The following is an 11,798-nucleotide window of genomic DNA, read 5'->3' as shown; positions in this document are numbered from 1 at the left end:
GATCACCAGTTGCCCATAGCTGTGGCCTTCTGAATCTTCTGAATAGTTTCTGCAGAGGAATGTTCAAGCTTAATGCAAAATTTGATGTAGATTCGTTGCTCTACTCACTCAGCCATTTTGTTTGACATGGCCACACAGTACACATGTTCATTCAAGACCGTCTACCAACCCCACTGACTAGTACAGTGAAGTTGTCATTGTTCACACAGGCACATTCCAGTCCACTCTTCTTGGCTGCCAGGTTACATCGATGTCACACAAACACTTGTCATTATATTAACAATGGCTGGACTTTTCCCAGACAGACCTCATAGTAAAATTGGGATGATAAAGAGATTAGCATGCTTCTGAGCAAGGATAACATGCAAATTTGTGAAGTGTTCCATATTTTGTGAAGTTCCCTATTGCCCTCACATCCTTGACTGATTAACACACACACACACACACACACACAGAGTGAGGACAATAAAAACATTTGTAGGAATGAACTGAGAGAATCAAGAACTCAGGAGTCCTTGTTGAAAGAAATACTAAAGTATGTACTTCTGCAAGGAAGCACTGTTGTGGAAAAAAGAATGGTGAGCAAAGATATTAGTAAACATGTGAGTAGATGTACATAATTATTGGTTATAAAAAACAATGATGGGAGAACCAAGATGGCGGCATAGGTAGACACACTGCACCTCCTCGCAAAACCAGAACTGACAGAAAATCGAACGGCAAGGAAGTCTGACACTAAGTAGATAAAAAAGAAACATACATCCAGACCTGTAGGAGGGGCGGAGACGGGCACCAGGGCTGAGAGGACTCTCGTGGCCATGGTGGGACTGAGACTGGCAGAGTGTGGGACCAAAGGGTCAAGCAGTCTGACCACTAGCAGACCCTGCGGACCCACATTCGCACACAGATAAACCGAGAGGGCCGGACTCAGAGTGGCGGAGAACGGGGCAGGCAGTGCGGCGGGTAGCAGACCCCGCGACCCCACATTCTCACATAGATAAACCTGGACAAAAGGCGGGGAGCAAAGCAGACCACACAACTCAGGGCTCCAGCACGGGGAAATAAAGCCTCAAACCTCTGAGTGAAAACGCCCATGGGGGTTGGGGTGGCAGCAGGAGAGACTCCCAGCCTCACAGGAGAGGTCCTTGGAGAGACCCACAGGGGCCTAGAGTGTGCACAAGCCCACCTACTCGGGAACCAGCACCAGAGGGGCCCAGTTTGATTGTGGGTAGTGGAGGGAGTGACTTAAAATCCGGTAGAGAGTGGAGGGGGCGCCATTGCTCCCTCTCGGCCCCTCCCCCACATACAGCCTCACAGCGCAGCGACTAGAGTTACCTCCTCCAGGGGGAACACCTAAGGCTCCATCCCTTTAGGTAACAGACACGCCAAGACAAAAAAAAAAAAAAAATGTCCCAAATAACAGAACACTTCAAAGCTCCAGAAATAATTCAACTAAGCAGCAAACAGATAGCCAACCTATCAGATGCACAGTTCAAAACACTGGTAATCAAGAAGCTCACAGAATTGGTTGAATTTGGTCAAAAACTAGATGAAAAAATGAAGGCTATGCCAAGAGAGACAAAGGAAAATGTACAGGGAACCAAGAGTGATGCGAAGGAAACTGGGACTCAAATCAACAGTGTGGACCAGAAGGAAGAAAGAAACATCCAACCAGAAAAGAATGAAGAAACAAGAATTCGGGAAAATGAGGAGAGGTTTAGGAACCTCCAGCACATCTTGAAACGTTCCAATATCCAAATTATAGGGGTGCCAGAAGGAGAAGAGGAAGAACAAAAATTGAAAACTTATTTGAACAAATAATGAAGGAGAACTTCCCCAGTCTGGCAAAGGAAATAGACTTCCAGGAAGTCCAGGAAGCTCAGAGAGTCCCAAAGAAGCTGGACCCAAGGAGGAACACACCAAGGCACATCATAATTACATTACGCAAGATGAAACAGAAGGAGAGAATCTTAGAAGCAGCAAGAGAAAAGGACGCCGTTACCTACAAAGGGGTTCCCATAAGACTGTCAGCTGATTTCTCAAAAGAGACCTTACAGGCAAGAAGGGACTGGAAAGAAGTATCCCAAGTCATGAAAGGCAAGGACCTACATCCAAGATTACTGTATCCAGCAAAGCTATCATTTAGAATGGAAGGGAAGATAAAGTGCTTCTCAGATAAGGTCAAGTTAAAGAAGTTCATCATCACCAAGCCCTTATTATATGAAATGTTAAAGGGACTTATCTAAGAAAAAGAAGATAAAAAATATGAACAGTAAAAATGACAGCAAACTCACAGTTATTAACAACCACACCTAAAACCAAAACAAACGCAAACTAAGCAAACAACTAGAACAGAAACAGAACCACAGAAATGGAGATCACACGGAGGGTTATCAACAGGAGAGTGGGAGGGGGAGTGGGGGGAAAGGTACAGAGAATAAGTAGCATAAATGATAGGTGGAAAATAGACAGGGGGAGGGTAAGAATAGTGTAGGAAATGTAGAAGCCAAAGAACTTATAAGTATGACCCATGGACATGAACTATAGGGGGGGAATGTGGGAGGGAGGGGGTGGGCAGGATGGAGTTCAGTGAAGGGGCGGAAATGGGACAACTGTAATAGCATAATCAATAAATATATATATATAAAAAGAATACCAAGAAAAGAAAAAAAAACTATGATGAGGATAATGAATGATTTGGGGGGTATAAAACAAAGTTAGAGAGGCATGGCTTGGTTAAAGCTTTTTAAGCTCTTGAATTGTTTTTTTTTATTGTTGTTGTAAATATATTTTATTGATTATGCTGTTATGCTCTTGAGTTTTTTTAATGAAGGGTAGAATGAATGAAAACTTTAGCCATTTTAAGTAAAAGCAAAACCCATAACAAACCGAAAAAACTAGTAGGAGAAAATGAATTAAAAAATTGAATACCCTTGCCAGGTGGCACAGTTGGTTGGAGCATCATCATATACATGGAAAGGTTGTGGGTTCATTTCTTGGTCAGGGCAAATACGTACGTTGTGGGTTCAAACCCTGGTCGGGACACGTAAAGGAGTCAATTGATTAATGTTTCTCTCTTACATCAATGTTCCTTTTTCTCTCTCTGAAATTCTAAAATAAATAAACATATCCTTGTGTTAGGATTTAAAACATTAACTAATAAGAAGTCAAGGGGGGTGGACAGAGAACTAAGATGGTGGCGAGATAGGTGGGAGCAGTGTCCATTTCCCCCTGCGCACAGGTGGAACACCTAGCTGATCTTCTGAGGAACAGACTGAACAGCCAATTGTATCCCAGCATATATGAAGGTGGGAAACCAAAAAATTGTAGAGGACATTGAAAAATCAGAGGGTAAGGAGATTGCTTTGGGATGATAAGGTCCCTGGGACCAGCATGAGAACTAGGGTGGCTGCAGCCCCAGGCCCGGCACCTGCCCAGCCTGCTGCAGGATTCTTGGAAGAAAGCCAGGTCAATGGCTCCCTCCCCTGCCAAACAGGGAGGATAGAGGGGCACCAGAATGGACCTGGATGCTTGAAGTGGCTGTGGGGAATAAAGATGAAGTGGAAAACGCCCAGTGGTGGTATCCACCTGCTGAGACTGTGGATGCCAGTGGGGTCATTACCAGAGAGACTGGGGAGCTGGGTGACACCTGGAGAAGGGAGGGGAGTTGGGGTGTGACAGACCCTGACCTGGATAGTGTCTGGTCTGGTTAGAAAGTTGGGCTGTGAGAGAGGCCGCATGCTTGTTTGGAGAGGCATATTGAATAGGAGGAATATGTTCAGAGAAAAAAAAAAAGGAGGCTCTCTGTGGGTATTTAGGGAATTCTCCCATGGCGGCTGCCCCTTCCCCCCCACCAGCCTCCCCGGCTGCACCCCTGCAGCACCACAGCTTTGGCCATGGGCTCACCCCCGATGCCACAGCCGGTGCTGTGCCTTTGCCTTCCCCCTGCTGGCAGCAATAGAAGGCACCTGCCCACGCCCAGGGCCCCATAGCCGTGCTCCTGACCCTGCAGCCCCACTGCTGTGCTGCTGCAGGAGCAGAAGCTGTGTGCCTGTGACCACCACCCCAACAGTGAACATCCATGAACACTGCTCCAGAGGCGCACAACCCCACCCACCTCAGCAGCCACAGTGGCTCTCTCGCCCTGTGGTGCAGGACTGGTTCACTAAGAGGAAGGGGGAGGCGCCCCCCTCAAAGGAGAGAAGCAGGGCTCAGAGAGTTAGCAGTACCCAGAAAGATTTAACCCAAACTACCCTGAAGAGACTCTGAGACTCCCTAGCAGCTAAGAAAGCAAAGAGCAAGAAGGTGGTGTGTGTGTTGACCCTAATTGGTGCACCTCAAGTACAGCACAACTGATGGACTGAAGGTGTAGGCCTGGTGAAGAGGAGCACTGGGGGCCTGACAGTGAACTGAGCAGCTGGGCTAGAGGCTAGGCAACTCTGAAGACCTGGGCCCCATCCTCGCAAACTCACAGGAAGGGAGAAAAGCGAAACGCAACCCCCCTCAGCCTGCTGCAGCCAGAAGAACAGCAGAACTCACTTGGCCAGTTTAAAACCAACAAACCAGCAGTAGGCTTTTCTTCTTTTTTTCCATTTTTTAATTTTATTTTTACTATTTTTTACTATGTTTTAATTTTTATTTTTTCCCACAAGTGAGACAATAAAACCTGGAGCTGTGAAAGGATCAGAGTCAGACCCGAAGAAGGATCATAACAGTAACTGAGAAACTGAGACAAATTTCACTTTGCTATTCCAGAGAACTTGCAAGTTATCTTTATTTGTATTATTATTTTAATTATTTTTACTTCTTTTATTTTATTAGTATTTTTTTATTTCTCTTCTTTTTATTTAGTTTTCTTCATCTTGTTGTTTAATTACATTGTTTGGTTTTCCTTGTTCTCACTTTCATAGTGTATTTTTAATTTTCCTTCTTTCACTTCATTTGTATTTCAATAGTACACTATTCTAGGTCATGTACTTCCTATTCTTGTCATTCAGATCACATATATTCGGTGATATGATTGTTGCTCCATTACTATTGTAAATAATTGCTGTTCCATACAATTGTAAATAATACACAGCACCCAGATCTTAGCCCATTTCACGGTCTTCCAGAAATTTATTTCTGTTGTGGTTAACTCTATTCTCTCACACACTACACCAATTTTCTATCCTCTATTCTCACTATATGTCATACTCTGACCTCCCACAAACTGTTTTCTGAACACAACTCACGATCCTTCCCCCTTCTAACAAGAGTCTTATCTTTTTTCCAGCCATTCTAAATAATGGATAGTTGGGTGAAACATCACGGTTAACACTACACATATTCAAAGGATCTCCCATCTCTTCTCTACAGGTTAGTACTTTAAATCCCATACAATACACTCCCGCTGTCTTAATCCATTATGCCTTCCCCCTCCAACTGATCACAGAACAGAATAGGTGGGGGCTATGAACACCAGTATACCTGCAGGAAGAGAGAACCCACCAAAAAGGAACCACCAACTGATAATAATGGAAGAAGGTAAAGGAGTGAGTGAAGCCACACTAACCTCCACCTAGGACGGATCTGGAATTACAACTAAATAGTGGAGGAATTACAACTAAATATTGGAGGAATTACCCAGAAAACAATTGGACAATAGCAAGAGAGAAACCTTAAAATGTTGGACAGACAGAAGAACGAGCTTCAACACAACCTGTCAGGACCTTTACAACAGCATACAAGATGGGGTGGGTGAAGTGACCCTCAGATGAACAGCTAGAGGGAGGGCTTACCAAAGAAAGACCCCAAAACAATCAAAACCCAAAGACATATAGTGAGCCAAAATAAATGATAACCCAAGAGCAGGAAGTTTAGGAGATCAAGGAGACTGCATTACTGAATCTCACAGGTCTCCTACCATAGAAGTTCACACTATAAACCTAGGGAGTCAGAACAGATCAATTTGAGAAGCAGAGGCTAACAAGAAGAGTCTCGCAAACAATGGGAAGACAAAGAAACAAATCAAAATGAAAGGAAAGGAGGAAGCCTCAGAAAGAATGCTAACTGAAATAGAAGCAAGATAACTATCAGATATTGAGTTCAAAGCAATGGTTATCAGGAAACTCAATGAGCTCACAGAGAATTACCAAAAAACTACAGGGAAACTACAATGAACTCACTGCAAACTACATCAACATGAAAAAGGAAATAGAAACTATCAACAACGGCCAAGAAGAAATGAGGAATACAATTTCTGAACTGAAGAACACAGTAGAATGAATCAAAAGCAGACTTGATGAAGCAGAGGATCAAATCAGTGACCTGGAGGACAAGGTAGAAAAAAAAAAACACACACAGAAAGAGCAAGAAAAGGAAAAGAGGGTCAGAAAGAATGAAGAGGGATTAAGGGAAATGCAGGACAACATGAAACGTAACAATATCCATATAATAGGAATACCAGAAGGAGAAGAAGAACAAGGGATAGAAAACCTGTTTGAAAAATTAATGATGGAAAATTTCCCTAATCTGATGAGAGAAAAAGTCACCCAAATCCAGCAAACACAGAGAGTCCCAAGCAAGAGGAACCCAAAGAGGCCCACTGCAAGACACATCATCATTAAAAGACACTTTAAGACACATCATGGCAAACTTGCAAGACATCTTAAAGAGAATCTTAAAGTCAGCAAGGAAAAACAGGAAGTAACATACAAGGAAGCATCGATAACACTAGCAGCTGACTTCTCAATGGAAACACTCCAAGCCAGAAGAGAATGGCAAAAAATATTCCCAGTAATGAAAACGAAAGGCCTGCAAAGAGGACTACTCTATCCATCAAAGCTATCAATTAAAATGGAAGGCCAAATAAGGAGTTTCCTAGAAAAAAAGAAGCCTCGAAAAATACACCTCCTCTAAACCAGTTCTGCAACAGATGATAAAGGGTCTGCTCTAAGAAAAGGAAAAAAAAAAAAAAAAAAGGACAGTGAGAGATAAAGTGGAAAACAGGTATGAAAAAAAATGGCAATGAATAATGAATAAGTACCTATCAGTAATAACCTTAAATGTAAATGGGTTAAATGCCCCAATCAAAAGACACAGAGTTGCTGAATGGATAAGAAATCATGACCCACTCATATGTTGTCTACAAGAGACCCATCTCAGAATAAAAGACCTACACAGACTGAAAGTGAAGGGCTAGAAACAAATATTTCAAGCAAATGGAGAGGGAAAAAAAGCCAGAGTAGCAATTCACATATCAGACAATCTACACTTCAAAAAAAGAGACCCAGAAGGTCACTTTATAATAACACTCAAGGGAAGAATCCACCAAGAAGATATAAACATTGTAAATATATATGCACCCAACATAGGAGCACCCAAATACATAAGGAAAATGTTGAGGACTTCAAGAAAGATATTGACAGCAACACAATTATACTAAAGGATTTTAATCCCCAGTGTCAAAAATGGATACATGTTCCAAACAAAACATCAACAAAGATATTGTGGCACTGAACAATGTCCTAGATCAAATGGACTTCACTGACATATATAGAGCCTTTCATCTCAAAGAAGCAAAATACACATTCTTTTGAAATGCACATGGAACATTTGCAAAGATAGACCAGATGATAGCACAGAAAATAAGCCTCAACAAATTCAAGAAAAATGAAACTATATCAAACAGTTTCTCTGACCACAAGGGACTGAACATAGAAACAGACCTCAAGGAAAAATCTCAAAATCACTCAAACTCATGTAGACTGAATAGCATGCTATTAAACAATGAATGAGTCAAAAATGAGATTAAGGAAGAAATCAAAAAGTTTCTAGAAACAAATGAAAATGAACTCACAGCAATCCAAATCTTATGGGACACAGTGAATGTAGTCCTCACAGGGAAGTTCATAGCAATACATGCCTAATGAAAAAAAGGGTTAGAACAATCTAACAATAGCTGGGGGGGGGGTGGCGTGGACAGTGGGAAGAGGGGATTACAGGAACTACTATAAAGGACACATGGACAAAACCAAGGGGGAGGGTGGAGGTGGGGGAGGGAGGTGGGTTCACCTGGGATGGGGTGGAGGGATGGGGAGAAAAGGCATACAACTGTAATTGAATAACAATAAAAATTAAAGAAAAAAGACAGGAAAATTTCAAATAAAGAACATAACCTTACACCTACAAGAATTTGAGGAACAACAACAAAGGCAACCCAGAGCAGGTAGAAGGATGGAAACGAACAAGATCAGAGCAGAATTAAACAGCATAGAGACTAAAAGCACAATGCTAAGGATCAATAAAACCAGGAGCTGGTTCTTTGAAAAGATAAACAAAATGGACAAGCCTTTAAGCAGATTCATCAAGAAAAAAAGAGAGAGGACCCAAATAAACACAATCAGAAATGAAAGAGGAGAGATTACAACTGATACCACAGAAATACAAAGGATTATAAGAAATTACTACCAAAGAAATACAAAAGGATTGTAAGAAGAACTGTATGCCAAGAAATTTGAAAATATAGGTGAAATGGACAAATTTCTAGAAAAATATAATCTTCCAAAACTGAGTGAAGAAGAAGCAGAAAGCCTAAACAGGCTAATAGGAGCTGGCAAAATTGAAGCAGTAATCAAAACACTCCTGACACCCAAAAGCACTAGACCAGATGGTTTCACAGGAGAATGCTAAAAAGCATTTAAGGAAGAGCTAACCTCTATCCTTCAGAGACTATTCCAAAAAAAATCCAAGAAGACAGAAGACTCCCAAACTCTTTTTAGGAAGCCAGCAGTATATTAATCCCAAAACCAGATAAAGACAGAACAAAAAAAGAAACTTCAGGCCATTATCACTGATGAACACAGATGCTAAAATAATCAACAAAATATTGGCAAACCACATCCAACAATATGTTAAAGAGATTATACACCATGATCAAGTGGGGTTCATCCCTGGGAGGCAAGGATGACACAATATTCACAAATCAATAAACATAGTAGATCACATAAAGAAAATGAAAGACAAAAATCACGTGATCATAGCAATAGATGCTGAAAACACATTTGATAAGGTACAGCACCCACTAATGATAAAAATATTCATCAATGTGGGAACAGAGGGAGCATTTCTCAACATAAGGAAGGCCATATATGGGAGACCTACAGCCAACATCATACTCAATGGACAAAAACTTAGAGCTTTCCCACTAAGATCAGGAACAAGACAAGGATGCCCGCTTTCACCACTCCTATTCAACATAGTATTGAAAGTCCTAGCCACAGGAATCAGACATGCAAAAGAAATGAAAGTCATCCAGATTGAAAAGTAGGAAGCAAAACTGTCATTGTTTGCAGATGACATAATAGTGTATGGGGAAAATGCTATAGACTCCAACAATGAACCACTTGACCTAATAAGTGAATTTGGCAAAACACCTGGATACAAACTCAATATTCAGAAATCAAAGGCATTTTTATAAACCAACAATGAAATATCAGAAACAGAAATTAGGGGAAAGAATCCCAATTGATATAGCAAGAAGAAAATAAAGTACCTAGGAATAAACCTAACCAAGGTGGTAAGAGACCTGTACTCAGAAAACTGCACCACACTGAAGAAAGAAATTAAAGAAGACACAAACACATGGAAGCATATACCTTGCTCATGGATAGGAAAAATTAACATCATCAAAATGTCCATACTACCCAGAGCAATTTATAGATTCAATGCAATCTCTAGTAGAGTACCCATGACATATTTCACACATGTAGAACAAACATTTGAGAAATTTATGTGGAATCAAAAACAACCCCTGAATAGCTGCAGCAATTTTGAGAAGGAAGAACAAAGTAGGAAGAATAACAATACCTGATATCAAATGGTATTACAAGGCCACTGTAATCAAACAGCCTGGTACTGGCATAAAAACAGGCATATAGCCCAATGGAACAGAATAGAGAGCTCAGAAATAAACCCAAGTCTCTATGGTCAATTAATATTTGACAAAGTGAGCAAAAGCATAAAATGGAGTAAAAATAACCTCTTTAAATAATGGTGTTGGGAGGTCTGGACAGCTATGTGCAAAAACATGAAACTCGATCACCAACTTACACCATACACTAAAATAAATTCAAGGTGGATAAAAGACTGAAATAGAAGTTGTGAAACCAGAAAAGTCCTAGAGGAAAACATAGGCAAGAAAATCCCAGACATTCTACGTACAAATATTTTCACTGATATGTCCCCAAGAGCAAGGGAACTAAGAGAAAGAACAAACAAATGGGACCTAATCAAAATAAAAAGCTTCTTCATGCCTAAAGAAAACAGCATGAAAATTAAAAGAGAAGCAACTATATGGGAAAACATGTTTGCCAATCATACCTCAGACAAGGTTTTCATCTCCAGAATACGTAATGAACTCACACAACTCCACTCCGGAAGACAAACAACCTAATTAAAAAATGGGTAAAGGACTTGAACAGATACTTCTCCAAGGAAGACATACAGAGGGCCCAGAGACATATGAAAGGATGCTCAGTTGCTCGAGCCATCAGAGAGATGCAAATTAAAACCACAATGAGATATCACTTAATACTGGTGAGAATGGCCATTATAAACAAATCAACAAACAACAAGTGTTGGAGAGGATGTATTGAAAAAGGGAACCCTAGTGCACTGTTGGTGGGAGTGCAGATTGGTGCAGCCACTGTGGTAAACAGTACGGAATTTCCTCAGAAAACTAAAAATGAAACTCGTTTTCTCCCGGCAATTTCATTGCTTGGATTATACCCTAAAAACCCTGAAACAGCAATCCAAAAGAACCTATGCACCCTAATGTTCATAGCAGCAGAATTTACAACAGCCAAGTACTGGAAGCAACCTAAGTGCCCATCAGCAAATGGGTGGATCAAAAAACTATGGTACATTTACACAATGGAAAACTGTGGAGCAGAAAGAAAGAAGGAGCTCTTTACCTTTGCCACAGCATGGATGGAACTGGAGCAAATTATGCTAACTGTGAGAAGCTAGGTGGTGAGGGACAAATACCATATGATGTCACCTTAAATGGAACCTAATCAACAAAAGAAACAAGCAAGCAAAATATAACCAGAGGCATTGAAATTAAGAACAATCTGACAGTAACCAGAGGGGAGGTGGGGGGTGATAATGGGGGAAAGAGGGGGAAGGGTTTTCAGGAACAACTATAAAGAACACATGGACAAAACCACGGGGGGTTGCAAGCAGGGGAGGGAAGTGGAGATGGCTGGGGTGGGGAGAGTGGTGGGTGGTAATTGCAGACAACTGTACTTGAACAAGAATAAAATAATTAAAATAAATAAATAAAATTAAGCTATAGAAAATAAAAATAAAATCATTCAAGGGGGAAAAAGCATATAAAAAGTCAGAAAAGAGAAAAATCCCATAATAAAGTGATGTAAATAACTCCTTATATATCCTTAATCACAATAATTGTGACAGGACAAAAACTTGTGAGTTTAAAAACAGAATCTTTGTTGCACTTTAAAGTCCAAAATTTAGCTAATTTCTGTCCAAAAAAGACATATCTAAAAAATAAGGGCATGGAGGAGGAAAGATGGTGGCAAGATAGGTGGGAGCAAAGTCCACTTCCCCCTGCACACGGGTGAAATACCTACCTGATCTACTGAGGAACAAAGTGAATAGCCAACAGTACCCCAGCATTTATGAAGATAGAAGATCAGTAAGTATAGAGGACACTGAAAAAACAGACGGTAAGGGGATTGTTTCAGGACAAAAAGATCCCTGGGACCAGCGTGGGGACCAGGGCAACTGCAGCC

The 11,798-nt window shown here is 41.0% G+C and overlaps 1 non-coding gene across 1 annotated transcript; it reads left to right on the top strand.

Moving 5' to 3' along the window:
* The first annotated feature begins 288 nt into the window (after positions 1 to 288).
* Positions 289 to 392, top strand: LOC112296906 (U6 spliceosomal RNA). Its single transcript, XR_002973994.1, has one exon. It is a non-coding gene; the product is annotated as a U6 spliceosomal RNA (small nuclear RNA).
* The last annotated feature ends 11,406 nt before the right edge of the window (positions 393 to 11,798 follow it).

The sequence above is a fragment of the Desmodus rotundus genome, chromosome X (genome assembly GCF_022682495.2).
Source record: "Desmodus rotundus isolate HL8 chromosome X, HLdesRot8A.1, whole genome shotgun sequence".
Classification (NCBI taxonomy): Eukaryota; Metazoa; Chordata; class Mammalia; order Chiroptera; family Phyllostomidae; genus Desmodus; species Desmodus rotundus.
This window is presented reverse-complemented; position numbering and strand designations above follow the sequence as displayed.